We start from the raw sequence: 22,096 nt of genomic DNA, 5'->3' as shown, positions 1-22,096 counted from the left end.
GCCTCAAAGGCCACACAACCGGTAAGTAGAAAAGCTTTTAAGTGAAAAATCTGGTAAAAAAAAAAAAAATGTCACATAGCTGGAATGTGGTCTCGAATTTACCTTACTCTTAAACCCATCCATATTCCATTGCACTCTAATGCAATATTTCCCAAACTTGTCTGGTAAGACTCCTCAGTGTGAGTGCTTGTTAAAACTCCACTCTCTCTCTCTCTGCCCCTCCCCCACTCACTCTCTGTCTCTCTCCTTCAAAAAATAAACATTATTATTATTTTTTTTTTTTAAAGGAGTGCCTGGGTGGCTCAGTCAGTTGAGCATCTGACTTTGGCTCAGGTCGTGATCTCGTGGTTCATGGGTTCGAGCCCCGAGTCGGGCTCTGTGCTGACAACTCAGAGCCTGGGGCCTGCTTTGGATTCTGTGTCTCCCTCTCCCTTTACCCCTCCCTCACTCACACTCTGTCTCTCTCTCTCTCTCTCTCTCTTTCAAAAATAAATAAACATTTAAAAAAAACAATTAAAAAAGAAAAAAAAATCTCCACTCCTGGGTCCAATCCTGCTGCAGATCTAATAAGCCAGAGTCTCCTAGAAATGGGGACAGGAATTCACCCTAGGTGAATCTTACCTAGCAAGTTAGGTAAACACTGCTAAAATGCCTTAATTTCTTTTTAACCTAGTAATTCTTGGCAAGGTATGTCGAAAAATGTCTTCTCTTTTTAATAAGCTTTTTATTTTGGAATAACTTTAGACATGCCTGGAAGTTGTAAAGATGATGAAGAGAGAGCCCATATACTTCCTCCCATCTATTTCCACCTAATGTGAAGATCTTACACAACCATGGTCCATTTGTCAAAACTAAGAAACTAACACTGACAAATTACTGTTGACTGTGTTAGGAATCACTTGTCTTGGACATGGAAGGAAAGGAAAGACAGGCCAGCCCAGAGTCCCCCCCTTTTTTTTTTTTCCTATTCCTCAGTGAGCTGAAGGCACACAGCGTTGGTAGAAGGTGCGTGATTAAGAAGCAAGTTGAGTTTAGCTCTTTGCTGTATCTATTGCAAGAATGAAGACCCTTCTCAGCAATCAGACTGTTGACCTTCCAGAAAATGTCAACAGCACTCTGAAGGGACCCACGATTACTGTGAAGGGCCCCCAAAGAACCCTGTGGAGGGTTCCTCAGTAGAAGTCAGTCTCCTCGGAAAGAAAAAGAAGAGGCTCTGAGTTGACAAATGGTGGGAAATGGAAAAGAACTGTCTACTGTTCTCACTATCTGTGGTCACCTACAGGCCATGGTCAAGGACTCTACACTGGGCTTCCTTTACCAGATGAGGTCTGTGTATGCTCGTCTCCCTGTTAATGTCATTACTCAGAAGAATGGTTCTCTTGTTGAAATCCAGAATTTCTTGGGTAAAAATCGGGGCATCTGGGTGCTTCAGTTTGTTAAGCATCAGACTTTGGCTCAGGTCATGATCTCAGGGTTTGTGAGTCTGAGCCTCTCGTGGGGCTCTCTGCTGTCAGCACAAAGCCTGCTTGGGAGCCTCTGTCCTGGCTCTCTCTCTCTGCCCCTCCCCCACTCATGCTTGCAGTGCTCTCTTTTTCTCCCTCAAAAATAAACATTAAAAAAATACATCCACAGGCCTCCCTGAGGCCAGGTGTTGTTTGTTTGGCATCTCAAGCCCAGACAGATGAGTTAATTCTTGAAGGAAATGACATTGAAACTGTAGCAAACTCAGCTGCTTTGATTCAGCAAGCCACAACAGTAAAAAACAAGGAAAATTTGGGGATGGTTTGTATGTTTCTGAAAAAGGAACAGTCCAGCAGACTGATGGATAAGATCTAAGTTGTCCAGCTACAGAAATAACAAGATGCCAGATGAGTTTTCAGACTTATTTGTGATATTTTAAAGATGCAATAAAAGCTGTATTGATTTGGAGCTTTTTCTTAAACCAATAAAAAAAAAAAGAAGAAGAAGCAAACTGAGTTTATTTCCCACAGGATTTACACTGTTCTGGTAAGAACAAAATACATATGCATGCACAGGCTATGAAATGCAAATCATGTAACTTCGGTGATTTCATAGATGAGTTAAATATACTTCGTTTTTATTTTATTTATTTATTGTTTTATATTCTAGAGTTCTTTTTTTTTCTAATGCTTATTTATTTACTTTTGAGAGACAGACAGAGAGAGAGAGAGATGCAAGGGGAGGGACAGAGAGAGAGGGAGACAGGGAATCCCAAGCAGGCTCTGCACTGTCAGCATGGAGGCTGATATGGGACTTGAACCCATGAACCGTGAGATCAAGACCTGAGCTGAAATCAGGAGTCAGAGGCTTAACCGACTGAGCCACCCAGGTGCCCTGAGTTAAATATGCTTCTATTTGCCTTTAGAACTGGCATTGCAAAATTCACACTAACAATTAAAAGTTTTGTTTCCTTTACTTGGCAAGGCATTAAAGAGCAAATAAAAAATACCGTGACTGGGGCGCCTGGGTGGCGCAGTCGGTTAAGCGTCCGACTTCAGCCAGGTCACGATCTCGCGGTCCGTGAGTTTGAGCCCCGCGTCAGGCTCTGGGCTGATGGCTCAGAGCCTGGAGCCTGTTTCCGATTCTGTGTCTCCCTCTCTCTCTGCCCCTCCCCGGCCCCTCCCCTGCTCGTGCTCTGTCTCTCAGTAATAAATAAATGTTAAAAAAAAAAAAAAAAAAAAAATACCGTGACTCGTTGAGGGAGAGACTGGGGAAGACGGAAAAAAAAAAAAAACAACTTTATACTTCAGTTCCATAACTGCACTTTTCCCCTACTTTTTGGACCAGGGGCTCGACATTTTCATTTTGCACTGGGTCCCACAAATTATGTAGTCAGTCCAGCTGATCCCTAGTCAGGAGGCATTGTCCTAACTCAACGATCACCACCATCAGAAAGACAAGTAGAAAGACGTGTCAGGAGAAGGGGACTTTCTGCCATCCTTGGCAATAACAGCAACGGAGGGGGTTTAGTCTCCCACATGCACCAGCCCAGGTGGCTATTGGCACCTCAGGGTGATTCCTGATATTTTAGCACTCCTAGATATGACCCGGGGCAGTGGGATCCTGGTTGGACGTACCCAGTGGCCTCGTGCTCTCTGGTGCAGAGTGTGCAATGGCAATGCCACATCAAGAAGCAGTTAAACACTTGACCTGCCCCAGGCCTGTGGCTTTTGCATGTGCCACTCTGTATTACACTGCTTAATTATTTTTGTGCTCCAGTGGGCAGTTCTTCCTTTTTCGCTCGACTATTAAATCAAAGAAATATCCTCCGCATCTCCAAAGCCTACTAACTCATAAACACAGAATGGGGTGTTTCTGTGAAAAGGCAGCGCGGTGGGTTTGGGACAGCAGCTTTAATTTATATCTGAAAACAAATTAGGCTAATGGAGCAGAACAGCTACAAATGCTGTACAACCAACCTGCACCAGGAAACAGAACGTGGCTCTTTGGCTAATTAAAGGACACGATGGCTCTCTCTTCCACTGTGAAATTTTTTGCGATGTGTCTTTTAGGATCAGGTGCTTCTTTTAAAATAAGAAGCGGGGTGGGGTGGGGTGGGGCGGCGCCTGGGTGGCTCAGTCGGTTGAGCATCCGATATCGGCTCAGGTCGTGATCTCGTGGTCTGTGGGTTCGAGCCCCGTGTCGGGCTCTGTGCTGACAGCTCAGAGCCTGGAGCCTGCTTCGGATTCCGTGTCCCCTTCTCTCTCTGCCCCTCCCCCACTCACGCTCTGTCTCTGTCTCTCAAAAATGAATAAATGTTGAAAAATAAAATAAAATAAAATAAGAAGGATCTCCAGCTGGTGATGAGAGGTCTGTCCTCCCTGGTGGAGTGAAGCCACGCTGCTGGGACACATGGAAAGAGACTCCAGCCACGAGCATGAGGAATGACGCTTCATGTCTCAAGGTGACCATTGGCAGCCCTGGGCATGGGCTTGTCCTGTGTCACCCAGCGGTAAGACTCACGATCAAGCACCAAGCGCAGTTAGTAGGAGGCCCACTCAAACATGCACCGCCCAGAGCTCTTCCCTCTGTGGAAATCAGAACAGGGGGTTCCTCTCCCTTCCCCTCCCCAACAGGCCTCTCACTTGGCTTCTCCCAACCCCCAGTTCTCTACACCTCTTGTTCCCATACTCCGTCTTCAGCTGTCCTCTTTATTGTTTTTTCCTTCCCCTGCACCCATGTGATTTCTGCCAAGGTGGGGACTTTCTCTGCCTTGTTCCCGGCTGTGTCCCGGTCCCTTACATGTTGCCCAGTACGTGCTAAGGGCTGGATCATTATTTGTTGAATGAACTGTCAAGTGCAACAGTCAAGCCTACTTCTCTCCATGCCACATCCTTAAAAAACCCCTGCGCACAGATATATGACGCACGCCTCCCCAGATTTGCATGTGTGGTCCCTCCCTCCCCTTTCTACCTGTGCCCGGCTCTTCTCTCTCTGTCTGCATCCTCCTGGAGCCTCTACAACTCCGTAATGCCTTCCCGCGGTGCACGCTCGATACTGAGCCGCGCTGAACGGGGCTTCTATAGTCCGCAGCCTCCCCCCAAGAAATGCTAAGCAACACCAGATAGTGCCACTTGTGTCTTTTCCCCTATCCTGGTGCTTTCGATATTTGAGGAATGTATATGTAAATGAGCTATCCAAAGACACACAGCTAGTTAGTGGCAGGGACCAGGCTAGTGCCCAGATATCCTGGTCTTCCATACATGGCTCTTTGTTATTTCCATCAGAGAATGCCTCCAAGAAGCCCTTCTCACCAACTTTCCTCAAACCCACCGTGTAGTTTCCGCACGTCTACAAGTGTCAGCTTCCTGGTACCCAGCCTGTATGCTGTCTTCCAAAAACAAACGCTTCCTTAATTCGTCATTGTCCTAATTCCTCACATTGAATCGCAATGTCATCCGATTGATTAATTTTCACAAAGTGTTAAAGCACAGAGAGATCTGGGGCATGAAGAGTTGGCTGGAATTTACAGATGTTTTGAAGTTACTTACACCGAAGGAATAACATCCTGGGCACATTTGCAAGGTTTTTGGAGTCCGTTCCGTGAACACATTTTCTTTTTCATGAAAAATCTCAAACACACATAAAAATAACAGGACCAGTACGTTAGTAGGAATAATACAAGCCTCATAGATTCATCACTCAGCTTAACAATTATTAATGACTTGCAACATTTCCTTTTTCTTTATTATTCTTTGTTGAATTATTTTGAAGCATATTCCAGAGACGGCATATCATTTTATCCTTCTTCAAAATGCCCCCCCCTTTTTTTTAACATAACCACCCCTAACAAATTAACAATAATAATTACTTAAAAATGCGATAAAATTTTCACGGAGGTGTTCGTAGGGGGTGGGTAGAGCTTCTCTGTACTAAGTGTATAACAGAACAGAAATAAACCCCACTGAAGAGGCCTGCATGTATCCACTTTACCTTCTCAGAAATTGTAGATGGAAGTCTGAAACGGCCCAGACTTCTTTTCCTGGATGAGTGGAGCTTCACTGGAACTTTCTTAAGAATCTAGAATTTTCTCCTCTTAGGGTCTCAGTAAATGCTGGCTTAGGAGAGCTGCATTCTCTCTGGGGCCCATCCCCAGGCCATGCTTACACCGTCCAGGCCCTTTAAAGCTGACCTCTCTGTTCACCACCTACCGGCAGTCTAAACACCCTTTCATTTTCTTGGCCCTGGCATTTCATAAGCATAGTGACCAGGCAACAATAAAGAGAAGGTATTTGGATTAGTTAAGTGAATTAATATTCAAGTTTAAACTTTCAAAAATCCCGGTATCACCTATACGGGATCCACAGGGCTGGGGAGAGAGAGCTAAAGAGACCCCAGGATGGGAACCGCCTGGCAGAGCCTTTCTTGCCTCACCAGAAAGAACTTGACCATTGGCAGGTCCTCCCCAGAAGATTCTCTGGCCGCTTCCAAGGGCCAACGCCCCGTCTCCGCTCATACCCTCCCAGATTTGGCAGGACCCAATTCCTCCCCCTCTTTCCCTCTTTCCTCCCACCCACCCCTGAAGCTCATTTCCCTTCCTTCTAGAGCACAGCTTGTTTTCTCTCGTTGCTAAGCAGCCTGGTGCTCTCTGGCAGTGCTTGCTGTCGCCTGTCCACTCCCGCCCTATTCCGATTATTCACATTAACCCTCTGTGACATAGATTAAAAACCTGGGGTTGGGTGACAGTCCGAAGGATCACATCAGGGGGCCAATGACAATCTATGCTTTGCATTCCCTAGCACTGTATCCTCTCTGGGGTCGAGGAAGGGTGATGGCCGAGGGTTCCGAGCCCACACACAGCTGACTTTGAGTTCGGATCCCGGCCCTCAGTAATGGAGTGACGTAGTAACTTCTGGGAAGTTACCCACTCTTTCCAACTAAGCCACGGTCTTCTCGTCTGTGAAAGGGAATAACATAATGGTTGCTGCATTTGCCTCCTCTGAAGGTTAAATTACTTAAAGCGTGTCGAGGGCTCAGTATAGTGTCTGTTATGTAGTGAGAACTCACAATGTATTAGCTGATACTGATGCAATTTGCACAGCACTGCCACGTCCCGTGTCTGCTTTCACAACAGTGTTAGTTACCTCGTGGAGGTAACCATTAATACTTCCATTTGGGGCGTGGAAAACACAGGACAGAGAGGTAAAGCAACTTGCTCAAAGGCAAACAGCTAAACTAGTATTGGAGTGGGACTAGTTTTGTGTTTTATGTTGTCACTGGCTCCCAGGCCTATCTGAGGCTTAAGATCAATCCCACCCGGACCCTTCTTTGGGGAAGGGAATTTATTTGGAAGCAATCAACCCCATAGGCTTTGTTTCCAACTTCGAAATAGTATAGTATTTGAAGTATAGTATTTGATCAATACAGTAAATCCTCCCCAAGATGAAAATATGCGTGCATCCATTTCCATAGCTGGTATAATGAGAATGAACAGATGATTTGGGCTTCGAGTCAGACCATGAGGGCTGGAAAGGGAAAATATGGCCTTGAAGTACATGGTACTGACTCACACCTGCAATTCATACTATGCATAGAGCTTAGGGAAGCCAAGCTTCATAAAAGAAAAGGAAGAGCACATAACGCTATTCTTGAAAAAGCAGATAATGTTAAGTCTTATCTCTCAGCCTCTAATTCTAATTACGATACTTCCTCTTGTTAAAGGTGGTGAATCCAGCCAGCTTCCAAGGACTCGGGAGGCTCAGATGTGATGCCTGAAACTCCTTCCCTTAGTTGTGTTTCGCAGCCCGAGGCTGCACTTGACCGCAGCCTGGTCCTGGTCTCTCAGGGGGACCTAGTGAGAGCCCCCAAGCCTTGGCTTTCTCCTCTTCTGGAAGATCAGCTTGAAGACCGCACGACACTAACGTGGCATTTGAATAACACTTTTCCAATTTTTGTTACACCCTCGACCATTATTTAGTCGACATTTTCTTTGAATGCCTTCCTTTTATGATTAAAAACTTTTTTCAATCCTTGTGTGAGCCAGGAGAGGATGGGCTTTGCTGAAATAATAAACCCTGGTATCTCAATGGCTTTAGCACAGCAAAGGTTTATTTTTCATTTGCGTGACATCCGACGTGAGTCCGACGACTGTGCAGGGCCGCTTTCCTTGAAGGGGAGTCTTAGCCAATGGCCCTGACATCCAGGCTCCCTCCATTTTGTAATGCCACCGCCTCAAGACGTGGTGAAGACATTCAGGACATGCTACCCCCACCCTGTGCCGCTTTGGTATATTGATTTTGAGTTGAAGGCCTTTTTTTTTTTTTTTTTAATTTTTTTTTTCAACCTTTATTTATTTTTGGGACAGAGAGAGACAGAGCATGAACAGGGGAGGGGCAGAGAGAGAGGGAGACACAGAATCGGAAACAGGCTCCAGGCTCTGAGCCATCAGCCCAGAGCCTGACGTGGGGCTCGAACTCACGGACTGCGAGATCGTGACCTGGCTGAAGTCGGACGCTTAACCGACTGCGCCACCCAGGCGCCCCTGAGTTGAAGGCCTTTGAAAAACAGCAAATGCGGGGAGAGACAAGGCTTACTCTGAATTCTCTTTATTTGCCTAACGACCTAGGTTCCAGAAGGACTCAATTATCCTAACCCTCCTTCCCGAGAGCCAGGAAAGCTCGACTCTAATCGCAGGAGAGGAGACTGGATGCGAACACCACACCCAGGCAAACTGGGTCACAAACGATCACGTCTCCCATCTGTTCTTCCAAAGGCCCATTCATCTTTCCTAAATATCATTGACTCTCCCCTGAGTTGCCCTTCCCCTGCTTCCCCTGTTAAGATGACACATGAACTCTCATTGAGGCGGGGGTATTCATGTTTTTTCTTGTGATGCCCCGAGCACGTACTATTTAAAATGAACACATGTGTATGCCTTTACTTCCGTTCATCTGCCTGCTGTCAGTTTACTTTGTAGACTCAGCTATTGAACCAAGGAGGGCGGAGGGAACGTCTTTCCTCCCCGACTGTGGCATCCAGGGTCACGAAGGCAGGAGAGAGAGAGAGAGGCAGGAGGCCTGCACACTGGCTTAGGAGTTCTGAGCCCAGAAGGGAGGTCAGTTGTTTCTGCTCGCGTTTTGCTGGTGATGAGCTGTCCCGCGGCCCCGCCTAACTGCAAAGGGGCGTGGAAGTGGGCGTGAGGCACGTAAGGTATTTGCTTAGCACAACGCCCTGCCAGTGGGACGGAAAGGGAAAGCTGGTGTTATCGCTTGCTGTGAATAAGAGATGGTCATAAATAGAGGTAACGAGAACAACGTGTTACATTCTAGGAGGGTATTTTTGTCTGCTGAACACTCTGATTCTTAGATTGATTTTCTTGCGCAAGAGATGTTGGGGGTGCAGGGGGGAGACAGCGAGATATACAGGTGTTGAAGGCATATTCGCACCACATGGAGAGCCCTCTCTGATTTCCGAAGGAATCAGAAAGATTGCAGGATCACTGAAGCGGGAATAACTTTCTCATTATAGGAGTGCAGGTTTTGCTTAACACCTTGCCGTGCGCTGTCTAAAATCATCTCTCTTTCCACCCAAAAACTCCCAGTGGACACCAGGCGTCCACCTGCCATGCTCTGGGACATGCTGCCCCCATTGGACTGGGTCAACATCACTCTCCAAGGCAGGAATAAATATGAGCTGTGTGGTGTGCCTGGTGCGAAGAGCACAGCGATGATGATTACCACCCCCACCCCCACCCCGAAGATCTCAGAGAATGGAGAGACCGAGAAATAAGCCAACAGTTCCAATCCAGCGCACACAACGCATTTGGGAACCCCGAGGTGCTATTGCAGTAATCCTTGAACGACCGCTGATTTTCCCAGAAAAATTCTGTCACGTCCTCGTTGGTTTGTGTTCACTGTTTGATTTTGCTTCCTTTTAATTTTTCTTTTCGGCGATGTCGATGGTATTCTATTTAAGGTAAAACCCACGGGTAGAAGGGGAAAAAACCCCAGCTAATGTTTTCTAGGTACTTTGAATCTAGTGCCTCTTGAGGCGTGAGACGTACTCAGGGGGCCACGTTGATGAGAAACATAAGGCCGTTTCAGGATGTGGGGAAGCCGGATTGCAAGTTGTGGAGAAGGCTCATAACGATGTCGGATCAATACAGCCGTTATGGACTCAACTCACTGAATGGAGGGGATAGGCGGCAAGCCCTGGGTCCAGCCCAGGGTCCTGGCATGTAGCATCGAGTGCCTTGTGAGCAAGTTTTCTTCTTGGGAAACTCAGAGAATTGGACGAAATGTGCAGTTCCTGAACTCTGAATGTTCATAGATGCAAAGGGAGCTCTCTCATCAAGCCTGCCCACAGGGGACAGATGACCTCGGAGTTCCTGGACTCTATGTTTAGCCTCAGCCATCCCCTCATTTGTTATTCTAGTGCATTTGGGGGAAAATAATATTAACCTCATCACTGCTGCTTCCATTTACTTCATACTTACTGTGTGCCAGGGGCTTTAGCAGTATTAATTAACTTAATCTTTTAAAAATGAGTACCGTGGGGCGCCTGGGTGGCTCAGTCGGTTAAGCATCCGACTTCGGCTCAGGTCATGATCTCACAGTCTGTGAGTTCGAGCCCCGCGTCGGGCTCTGGGCTGACAGCTCAGAGCCTGGAGCCTGTTTCCGATTCTGTGTCTCCCTCTCTCTCTGCCCCTCCCCTATTCATGCTCTGTCTCTCTCTGTCTCAAAAATAAATAAACATTAAAAAAATAAAATAAAAAAAAGGAATAACTGACACACACACAAAAAATGAGTACCGTTATCATGCCCATTTTAGAGATGGGAAAACTGAGGCACAGGGGGGTTCAACGCATTCTTTGGTATCCGGTAGCTAGAAAGACACAGGCAGGTGTTCAGTCCCAAGCAGTCTGGGTCCAGATCTTGCAGTCACTACTTTGCAGCGTCTCTAGGCAAGGGAGTTACAAGTGCAAATAATAAGATGAGGAATGTCATAGTGAGTCCTACAAAACAAGTAGTTTTTTGAAGATTAAAAAACATGAGACAATGACAGACGTTGCACATGTACCGGAGTGGAGTCCTTTTAGAGAAGAAACGGCATGGATCACACGGTGTGGGAGAAGGGGAAATGCCTCATATTGTTATGGACCTACCAGGCTTTAGGTACATGAACACCTTTGCTCCTCCCAGCAGCCTCAGGAGGTAGGGCCATTACCACCCCCCAGCCCAGGTCATACAGCTGGTAAGTGGTGGACACGAGGTCCAAGACCCAAGTGCCTTAGGGCGGAGCTGGTGCCCCAGACCACTGCCTGACACCAGCAAGGGCAGGGATAGGGAATCCACATCTGTCAGTCGAGGAACCATGGGTCTGAGTGTGGTGAGGGGGCAGCTGGTGACACCTTTGCTGGGGACATGAAGGGCGTCCTGAGTTCAGACATCTTAGGGCCAATGCCTTGGGGTAAACGGGTCTCCTGTTTGGACAGGACGCTGTGCTGGAAGGCGTAAGAAAGAGAGATGCAGCCGCCTTAACATAGTCCAATCAACCTGACGGGTCTGTTTCCGGCAAAGACACCCTGTGGATAGGGGACACCTAGCGACAAGAAGAGTGTCTGGTCTTAAGTGCCTCAGGACTAGATTATACCCTTGTTTTGTGGAAAATCATCTACAAGCCACAGTCGCTCTGGACCAGGGTTCCTCAACCTGAATTGTTCCCCTAGTATCCCTAAAATTTCTTCCAAGTCTCAGAACCTAAAAAAAAAAAAAAAAAAAAAGGGATTTGCATACAGTACTTTATGTATGGAGTTGCTCAGCACAGCAGAGAGGAGGAGACACAGAATCCTAAGCGGGCTCCAGGCTTCAGTTCATTTTTAAGTGCTTATTTATTTTGAGAGAGAGAGAAAGACAGACAGAGGGAGAGAAAGCACAGCAGAGAGAGAGAGAGAGAGAAGAGAGAATCCCAAGCAGGCTGCATACTACCGTGCAGAGCCAGACGTTGGGGGGGTCTGGGGGTGGGGAGGGTTGAGGGAGGAAGGGGCTGGATGCCAAGACCCTGGGATCATGACCAGAGCCAAATCAAGAGTCCGTGGCTTAACCGACGGAGCCACCCACACACCCCTCATCCAGTTAATTTTTGATATTTCGGGGAGTGTATGGCTATGGTGAACAGAGCTTGGAAAGCATACTCAGCGCACTTTACAATACGATTTTACTTTATTTCACCTCCTAACGGGCGGAGTTCATGTCTTGCACCATACTGCCCCCTAGCGGGCACTTTGTTTCGTAGCACACAGAAGAAAGGCTCTAATAAAATGGCTTTTTAAGGCCGAAGTCAAGCGGGGGACTTGCTGGGGAGGTGGGTGGGGTTCATAGGACAACTGCAGCTTCTGGCTTAGCCGAATGGTGACCCTCCGGCTTCGCCACGCCCCCCGAGAGCGGCGCCCCACTCCTCCCCGAGCCCCACCCGTCTTCCTGCAACCCCACTCCCGCACATTCCTGCACCCATGACCCCTGGGTCTTTCCTGCCAGCAGACTAGGCCTCTTCTTTGAGGAGGGAATTCAAAGCTGTTTCCATTTGGAATAGAAAGAGCATCCTGTCACTAGAAACATCCGACAAGAAGCGTTTTATGAATGCCCAGAAGAGAGCTGCCACGTGAAGACTAGAAATGATTCAGCGGAAAAAATATGGATGATTTGTTGGTGCTGTTTCCGAGTTGGCCTCAAAAAACTTCCCAGGAATGTCTTTCCTCCCAAGTAGAGAGTGTGCTACTTTGCAGGTGCCCGTCTGTTCTCACCCAGCTCCGGACCGTTTAGTTAACGGGATGTGACAGGCCACCCTGTAAATGCATGTACTTGTCGTCTCAAGAGCTTTGGTAAGCCGAGTGAAATTTCAGGGAACTAGAGACTACTCGAATGGCTTTCAGTCAATAGGTGACATTGTGTGATTAGTAATCCTATAAAGCTTTTAAAGAACAATTTTTTTTTTAACGTTTATTATTGAGAGGCAGAGCATGAGCAGGGGAGGGGCAGAGAGAGGGGGGGAGACACAGAATCCGAAGCAGGCTCCAGGCTCCAAGCTGTCAGCACAGAGCCCCACACGGGGCTGGACGCAAGGCTGGATGCGGGGCTCGAACTCACCGCAAGATAATGACCTGAGACTAGTCAGAAGCTTAACCAACCGAGCCACCCAGGTGCCCTGCTTCACCTACTTTACTTCCTGTCACTTGATTCGGTTTAACCCCAAGACCCTAAGGTAACAGGAGCCTGAGCCCCAATAGCCTGGTGATAGATACTACCTAAAAGGAAAGATGATCTCTGTGGAGGTAGATGTGAACTTGACAGTATGAGCAAGAAGGAATTGGTCGATGCGACAAATGGTGAACTCAGTCTGGGCCAACAAATTCGGCCTGGCAGGTGAATTACCCATCCTCGGATCCACGGATCTCATCTGCACTTACGGCTCTATAAATACGGCCCCCAAGATGACTGGAGGGGGCTACTGTGTGACAAAGAAGACAGAGGCTGCTGGAAACTTCCATGACCGGCAGTTGAATTGTTCAGGAATGTTTAATCCCTGCAATGGAGGAGCTGGATGAGGCAAAACAATACGTGACTGGTCATCAGGGGTTAATAGAATCGGTTGATTCATGTTAGCCAAATGTCAAAAAAATGATAGCAGTAAAGTCTAGATGCTGTCTCTAGCCATACGGTGCCTGTGGCAATGTTACCCTTTTGGCTTATTATCGGCTATCTTATCGAAGCCCCTCTCTAAGTGTGCGAGAACTCTCCTCAGAGAAGAGACGTGTATTGAGAAGGTCGCTTCTTTTATTTATTTACTTATTTATTTTAGTTGATTTATTTATTTTGAGAGAGAGAGAGAGAGCAAGCAGGGGAAGGGCAGAGAGAGAGGCAGCAGCAAGTGCCATGCTGTCAGCACAGAGCCCGACACGGGGCTCTAACCCACAAACCTTGAGATCGTGACCTGAGCCGTAGTCAGACGCCCAACCGATTGAGTCGCTCAGGCGCCCCTTTGGAACCTCTTTTTTCATGTCTGTAAAAAAGGGTAATCAAAGAAGATGAAGTTTATAGTGCACAGGGCCAAGTGCCTGGCGTAGAGCAAACACACAATGAGCCTTCGCCTGATGGAGGAATTTATTTTAGAGTTTGATCTTGAAAGTTATTTGTGCGTCTCTCTGAATTTGCCTCACCCCCACCTCCCTTCACTGTTGACTGCAGGAGACGTTGACTATCAGTGAAAAATCCATTCCCTAGTTAATGTTCTCCGGCTTGCCTTTTATACTGTCTGTCGGATCCAATCCATCACGCATGTAATCATATTATACATTGCCTTCTCTATGAATAAGAAATGAGAGGACGGTATTTTGTTTGCTGCAGTTCCCCTATCATGAGAGACTAGATACAGGACGAAAGTTTTAGCTCCATGGCTGCAGGGAGGGTACAGATAATAAATCATTTCATATTTCCGGGATGGAAGACAGTCTCCTTGGGGATTCTGTGGCTGTGGAAGCTGTGGTCTCTTCGCGATCAGCGTTTTGGATGCCAGTCTGCGCTGGCCAATGGGGAATGAATGGAGACCTTAGGGTACAGCCATATCCTCCTGGGTGGGGTGGGGAGCCTTCCAGAGTCAGAGTGTGCGAGTGGCTTAGGTGAAGTCCCTGCGGGCTTTAAACTCTCTCATAGGCATCAGTTAGGTGTTAGGACCCCAAAAAACTCCTCAGTGCTGCAGAAGATTTTACAGTCTTTGGATGCTAAGAACAGCTACTTAACTTCTTAACATTCTAGCTTCCTTAGGCGTAAAATGGGGGATAAAAGCTCCCTTACCTGTTTCACCAGATCACGTGGAGAACAAATGTAATAATGAAAGTGAAAATGCCTTGTACATTCGGGGAGAGCGATGAAATATTACTATGAAAGTCAATAGCATTAGTTGCTATTATGTGCATAATTTCACAGACAACCTACATTTCAGCAATGGCTTCCACATACTTCTTGCATTTGCATCCTGGTGCTGCTTTATTGTATAGATAGGCTATGGAAATGAATTCTAAATGCTAAATACTGGATTCTCTCAAATTGGAGTAATACAGAGAAGGCGATTCATATACATAGTTTTGTTTTCAGCATGGTTGTCTGGAACAGGTTGCTAAAACATTTCTCAGACCGATGAAATAGCGCCACCGTGTGGCATAAGGACGTAATGCCCTTCACTACTCATTTGTCTTTGAATTTTCATAAATACGGCTTAGGAAATAAATACCGGAAAGCCTATTTCCTGTTTAAACAAAAGTAATTTTTATATATTTACCTATAAGATGCATAGAATTCACGGCAATTTAAGGAAATTCAATGCAACCCCCCTCAGCTGCATTTGTGAACTACTCGGTAGAGAAAGTTATCCACTCGTTCTTGGCACGAACATACTCGAATGTTTGTGAGTGATAACAAACCTAGTATCCGCCACAATTCTGCCTTTGTGATGATGAGAACTATGGAAATATACCTTTTCCAGGATATCTCCCTCAATTCAATTAAAAATTATATATAATGTGTATATTTCACAAAAATACTTTTTATTAGGGGGTCTATATGGTAATACATATTTAACAAAAAATATAAGAATAAAAAAGTTGTGATGTGTTTACAATTAAGACGCATTCACCTATGCTTGAATTAAGCAACTTAAGGCTGAAGCACTTTTGAAAATGATGTGATAGCCCAGGATTGGACTGATAGTAAATGGAAAAACCTGAGGAAGGTTGTATTTGTCAGGGAGAATACCACAGAGAGGATTGGCTAATTTTTTCAGTGGCGTATGAATGACAATAACAATAACTCACTAAATATTTAGCAAGGCATTGTTAAATTTGGTAAGTATGAAGGAGTTCAATCATGACCCTTTAGAAAATTTTAATGGAATTTAAAAAGAAAAAAAACTAGCCAATGTAAGCAGAAACATCTTCAAGCTAGAAGCGGAGCATTTGCCTGAAGTTCTGGGTATTCGGTAGTTAATGCTCTGGGTGGCTGATGCCCTCTGGTGGCCATTAAGGGAATTTACAAATTTAACCCTGAAAAAAAAATTTTTTTTTTAATTCAAGAATGTACTTTTATTTTGCTGTTTCCCAGGCCCCAATACCATTTTGAGCTTGTTCATAGGCTTTCCTATTAATCTCTGACCAGCTGCTTTGTCAAACATGGAGGTTATTCCTATCCCTGTGACAAATTCTTACCTCTTAACAATGTGGCAAAAATACATTTCTGCTCTATCCTGCCCAAATTCTTTTTTTTTCCTAGTGGCTATCTCTATTATCTTCTTTTTTTTATTTTAATTTTAATTTTTTAAAATTTACATCCAAATTAGTTAGCATGCAGTGCAACAATGATTTCAGGAGTAGATTCCTTAATGCCCCTTACCCATTTAGCCCATCCCCCCTCCCACAACCCCTCCAGGAACCCTCTGTTCTCCATATTTAAGAGTCTCTTATGTTTTGTCCCCCTCCCTGTTTTTATATTATTTTTGTTGTCCTTCCCTTATGTTCATCTGTTCTGTCTCTTAAAGTCCTCATATGAATGAAGTCATAAGATTTTTGTCTTTCTCTGACTGACTCTTTTCACTTAGCATAATACCCTCCAGTTCCATCCACGTAGTTGCAAATGGCAAGATTTCATTCTTTTTGATTGCTGAGAAATACTCCATTGTATATATATACCACATCTTCTTTATCCATTCATCCATCGATGGACACTTGGGCTTTTTCCATACTTTGGCTATTGTTGATAGTGCTGCTATAAACATGGGGGCGCATGTGTCCCTTTGAAACAGCACACCTGTATCCCGTGGATAAATGCCTAGTAGTGCAATTGCTGGGTTGTAGGGTAGTTCTATTTTTAGTTTTTTGAGGAACCTCCAAACTGTTTTCCAGAGTGGCTACCCCAGTTTGCATCCCCACCCAACAATGCAAAAGAGATCCTCTTTCTCCGCATCCTCGCCAACATCTGTTGTTGCCTGAGTTGTTCATGTTAGCCATTCTGACAGGTATGAGGTGGTATCTTATTGTGGTTTTGATTTGTATTTCCCTGATGATGAGTGACGTTGAGCATTTTTTCATGTGTCAGTTGGCCGTCTGGATGTCTTCTTTGGAGAAGTGTCTATTCATGTCTTTTGCCCATTTATTCACTGGATTATTTGTTTTTTGGGTGTTGAGTTTAATACATTCTTTGTAGATTTTGGATACTAACCCTTTATCTGATATGTCATTTGCAAGTATCTTCTCCCATTCTGTCACTTGCCTTTAGTTTTGCTGACTGTTTCCTTCTCTGTGCAGAAGCTTTTTATTCTGATGAGGTCCCAGTAGTTCATTCATGCTTTCGTTTTCCTTGCCTCCAGAGACGTGTTGAGTAAGAAGTTGCTGCGGCCAAGGTCAAAGAAGTTTTTGCCTGCTTTCTCCTCAAGGATTTTGATCACTTCCTGTCTTACATTGAGAACTTTCATCCATTTTGAGTTTATTTTTGTGCATGGTGTAAGAAAGTGGTCCAGGTTCATTCTTCTGCATGTCGCTGTCCAGTTTTCCCAGCACCACTTGCTGAAGAGACTGTCTTTATTCCATTGGCTATTCTTTCCTGCTTTGTCAAAGATGAGTTGGCCATACGTTTGTGGGTCCATTTCTGGGTTCTCTATTCTGTTCCATTGATCTGAGTGTCTGTTCTTGTGCCAGGACCATACTGTCTTGATGATTACAGCTTTGTAGTATAGCTTGAAGTCTGGGATTGTGATGCCTCCTGCTTTGGTTTTCTTTTTCAAGATTATTCGGGGTCTTTTCTGGTTCCATACAAATTTTAGGATTATTTGTCCTAGCTCTGTGAAGAATGCTGGTGTTACTTTGATAGGGATTGCATTGAATATGTAGACTGCTTGGGTAGTATCGACATTTTAACAATATTTGTTCTTCCTGTCCAAGAGCATGGAATCTTTTTCCATTTTTTTGTGTCTTCTTCAATTTCTTTCATAACCTTTCGATGGTTTCCAGTGTGTAGATTTCTCACCTCTTTAGTTAGATTTATTCCTAGGTATTTTATGGGTTTTTGTGCAACTGTGAATGGGATCGATTCCTTGATTTCTCTGTTGCTTCATTGTTGGTATATACAAATGCAACTGATTTCTGTGCATTGATTTTATATCCTGCAACTTTGCTGAATTCATGAATCAATTCTAGCAGTTTTTTGGTGGAATCTTTTGGGTTTTCCGTATAGAGTATCATGTCATCTGCAAAGAGTGAAAGTTTGACCTCCTCCTGGCTGATTTGGATGCCTTTTATTTCTTTGTGTTGTCTGATTGCAGAGGCTAAGACTTCCAATGCTATGTTGAATAACAGTGGCAAGAGTGGACATCCCTGTCTTGTTCCTGACCTTAGGGGGAAAGCTCTCAGTTTTGCCCCATTGAGGATGATATTAGTGTTGTGTCTTTCATATGGCTTTTATGATCTCGAGGTATGATCCTTCTATCCCTACTTTCTTGAGGGTTTTTATCAAGAAAGGATGCTGTATTTTGTCAAATGCTTTCTCTGCATCTATTGAGAGGATCATATGGTTCTTGTCCTTTCTTTTATTGATGTGATGAATCACATTAATTGTTTTGCAGATATTGAATCAGCTCTGCATCCCAGGTATAATCCCACTTGGTCGTGTCTCTTGTAAACAGCATATAGATGGATCTTGTTTTCTTATCCATTCTGTTACCCTATGTCTTTTGATTGGAGCATTGAGTCCACTGACGTTTAGAGTGAGTACTGAAAGATACGAATTTAGAGTTGGAGTTTCTGGTGGTGTTCTCTGGTCCTTTCTAATCTTTGTTGCTTTTGATATATATATATATATATATATATATATATATATATATATATACTTTTTTTTTCCCATCTTTTCTCCCCTCAGAGAGTCCCCCTTAAAATTTCTTGCAGGGCTGGTTTAGTGGTCACAAACTCCTTTAATTTTTCTTTGTCTGGAAAACTTTTTATCTCTCCTTCTATTTTGAATGACAGCCTTGCTGGATAAAGAATTCTTGGCTGCATATTTTTCTGATTCAGCACACTGAATATATCCTGCCACTCCTTTCTGGCCTGCCAAGTTTCTGTGGATAGGTCTGCTGCAAACCTGATCTGTCTTCCCTTGTAGGTGAAGGACTTTTTTCCCCTTGCTGCTTTCATGATTCTCTCCTTGCCTGAGTATTTTGTGAATTTGACTATGCTATGCCTTGTTGATGGTTGGTTTTTGTTGAATCTAATGGCGGTCCTCTGTGCTTTCTGGATTTTGATGTCTGTGTCTTTCCCCAGGTTAGGAAAGTTTTCTGCTATGATTTGCTCACATAACCCTTCTACCCCTATTGCTCTCTATTCCTCCTCTGGGACCCGTATGATTCTGATGTTGTTCCTTTTTAATGAGTCACTGATTTCTCTAATTCTTAAATTGTGCTCTTTTGCCTTAATCTCTCTCTTTTTTTCCACTTTGTTATTCTCTATGTCCTCTATATCTCTGATTCTCTGTTCTGTCTCACCCATCTTTGCCGCCACCGCATCCATCCGTGATTGCAGCTCAGTTATAGCATTTTAAATTTCATTTTGGCTATTTTTTGCTTCTTTTATCTCTGCAGAAAGGGATTCTAATCTATTTTCAACTCCAGCTAGTATTTTTATTATTGTGATTCTAAATTCTGGTTCAGACATCTTGCTTGTATCTGTGTTGGTTAAATCCCTGGCTGTCGTTTCTTTGTGCTCTTTCTTTTGGGGTTAATTCCTTCGTTTTGTCATTTTGAAGGGAGAAGAGGAATTCATGAAGTAGAAAAATTGAAATAAAAAAATTAAAATTAAAAAAATGTTAAAATTAAAAATTAAACACACACACACGCGCGCGCGCACACACACAAATCAAATAGATGATGCTAGTTCCTAGGTGTGTTTTGGTCTGGGTGTTGAAAGTGGCTTGACAGATTAGAGAAAAGAAGGGGGGGGGGGGAGAAAAAAAAGGAAATCATTTGAGAATTTGAAAAATGAATATGCTGAAGTAGATTAAAATGAGATGATGGGGGTAAAATAGAATTTGAAAAAATATACACAAAAGTAAAGAATATAGTAGAAAAAAATTAAAGAAAAATATTATTAATAAAAATTAAAAATAAATATGAATTTTTTCTTTTACTGTATTCAAGAAAAAAGAAAAGAAACAAAAAAGAGAAAAAAGAAAAAAAAAAGAAAAAAAAAGGAAATAGTTTGAAAATTTGAAAAAGTGAATACACCGTAGTAGACTAAAATAAAATGATGGAAGTAAAAAAGAATTTGAAAAAATTTACATAAAAGCAAAAAATATAGTAATAAAAATTAAAGAAAAATATTTTAATAGAAATTGAAAGTAAAAATGAAGTTTTTCTCTTTCTGCATTCAAGAAAAAGAAAGGAAACTAAAAAGAGAAAAAAAGAAAAAGAAAGAAAAAGGAAAAAAAGAAAATTGCTTGAAAATTTGAAAAGGTGAGCACACTGAAGGAGACTAAAATGATGGAAGTAAAACAGAATTTGAACAAATTTACATAAAAGCAAAAAATATAGTAATAAAAATCAAAGAAAAACATTTTTAATAAAAATTGAAAATTAAATGAATTTTTTCTCTTTCTGTATTCAAGAAAAAGAAGTGTAAAAGAGAAAAAGAAAAAAGAAAAGAAAGAAAATTGAATAGACGGTCCTGCTAACAGATTCAAGTAGGACTGAAATTATTTCATTTTCCCCTAGAAGTCAGTCTATGTAGTGTTTTAGAGTCCATAAACTAAGCCGGCGGTGAGACTTGTGTTCTTGAAGAGTGAAGTTGGCCCAGTTGGGCGGGGCTCAGTGTAATGCCTCCACTCTCCACTAGATGGCGCTGCTAGCCTACTGGGGTGGATTGTTGCGGCACTCGTAGGTGCGTGTGCGTATGCGCATGCGCGGGACCGGTGAAAATGGAGCCACCCAGGAACCCATCTGTTCTCCCGGATCAGCAATCGCGCACCCATCCTCTGTCTTCAGCCCTCATCCATTCCCCGCCTTTCACTCTCCGTGACCAGGCCCCAGGCAGTACCTCTCTCCCGAGTTTTGTCTCACTTGCGGCTGTTTTCCCCGGCCCCATACTTCCGAAGGACTGCGGCTTTGACCCGTTCCGCCCCTCTGCAGGAGGGTGTCACCGAGCAATGGCCGAACGATGGCCGAATGTCAGCTGCACCCAGGAACACTTGCTGGACCCTGCTGTTGCCGGTGCCCCGAGACTACAGCCAGGTGCCAGCCCGCCCCAGAGGAAGTTCACGAGACAGTGTAGCAGCAGCGTTTCAGGGATTATGGAAAATCACAACACACGTCTGGCACCAGGCTTCACCCTTAACGACCTTGTTCCAGCACCAGCGAATGTGGCCATTCTCTGGGGTCTGCTGGGACCAGGTGGCTTCAACAGTCTCTACCAAATGCCCTTCCAGCAGTGGAACCGCTTTTCCCTGTGTGGCCTGAGACCCTCCCGGACTCCAGTCTGTTCCTGGGGATTCGCCCTTCCCGCCAGAGCACTGCCAGGTATTGAGCTGCGGAGTTGCAGCCTTTGTGCTCCCCTTGTTTACAGTCTTAATGGAATTTAAACCCTCTCCTTTCTCCTTTCTCTCTTCTCCCTTTTAAGTTTAGTCCCTGTGGCTATTTCCAATTTTCTACTTTCTCTCCAGCTGCTTTTGGGGAGGGGTGCTTTTCCCATATCCTCTCCCCCTCCCTAATCTCCAACCTCTCTCCGCCTGCAAAAGCGGTTCTCTACCCTCCGCGGCTTCTTGCTCCCCAAATTCACCTCTCCACACTGCGTACCTGCTAAATTCCGTGGTTCAGGTTGTGCAGATTGTTGTGTTAATCCTCCAATCAGTTTTCTAGGTGTGTAGGATGGTTTAGTGTTGGTCTGGCTGTAGTTCATGGATGTGAGACACACAAAAAACTTCCATGCTGTTCCGCCATCTTGGCTCCTCTTAACCCTGAAATTTAACAAGTAATGAACACACCAGGACACCTGTTGGTGAGTGCAGAGTCCTGTCCAAGGACACTGAAGCCACCGGTGTGTGGCCAGTGACGTACAACCATCTTTATTCTCATTAAATCCCTACTGTAGATGAAAGAGATAGTAAGTGCATTCAGATCCACTGATGTGTTAGGATTCAATATGGAATGTGGAGTTACAACCTATAAAATGATGGCCGTTAACAATGGGCTGACACGGCCACTGTCTGTTTTTCTATTTTAGCTGTTAAATCAAGTGGGAGCAGGCATTGAAAATGCTAAGTAAATCATCAAAAGGGTAAACAAACTGTGGTGTATTCATTTGATTCATTTAAAACTGAAAGTTGATTTTTGCACTACACAACACATTTATATGCATGTGTGCATGCGTGTGTGTGTGTGCGCGCACATGGGAAATTGCAAAAGGATACACATCAAATTGTTAATAATTGTGACCTCTGGGGATGAGTATGAGGACAGGAGAATGAAAACTTGCTTTTTACTTTGTCATTTGTTCGTTAACACGAACTTGTATTTCTTTCATCGTAAGACAATCTTAAGGGAAATAAACAGATTT

General features: G+C 44.3%; 1 long non-coding RNA gene and 1 pseudogene across 1 annotated transcript; one reads left to right on the top strand and one right to left on the bottom strand.

Annotated features, from left to right (window-relative positions):
- The first annotated feature begins 686 nt into the window (after positions 1-686).
- LOC123607662 lies at positions 687-1,928 on the top strand (annotated as a pseudogene).
- A 2,202-nt stretch (positions 1,929-4,130) lies between these two features.
- Positions 4,131-6,009, bottom strand: LOC123607661. The gene is made up of 3 exons (XR_006716838.1): positions 5,896-6,009; positions 5,455-5,705; positions 4,131-5,093 (listed from the first exon to the last, which is right to left on the bottom strand). It is a non-coding gene; the product is annotated as an uncharacterized LOC123607661 (long non-coding RNA).
- Between the last annotated feature and the right edge of the window lie 16,087 nt (positions 6,010-22,096).

The sequence above is a fragment of the Leopardus geoffroyi genome, chromosome A2 (genome assembly GCF_018350155.1).
Source record: "Leopardus geoffroyi isolate Oge1 chromosome A2, O.geoffroyi_Oge1_pat1.0, whole genome shotgun sequence".
Lineage (NCBI taxonomy): Eukaryota > Metazoa > Chordata > Mammalia > Carnivora > Felidae > Leopardus > Leopardus geoffroyi.
This window is presented reverse-complemented; position numbering and strand designations above follow the sequence as displayed.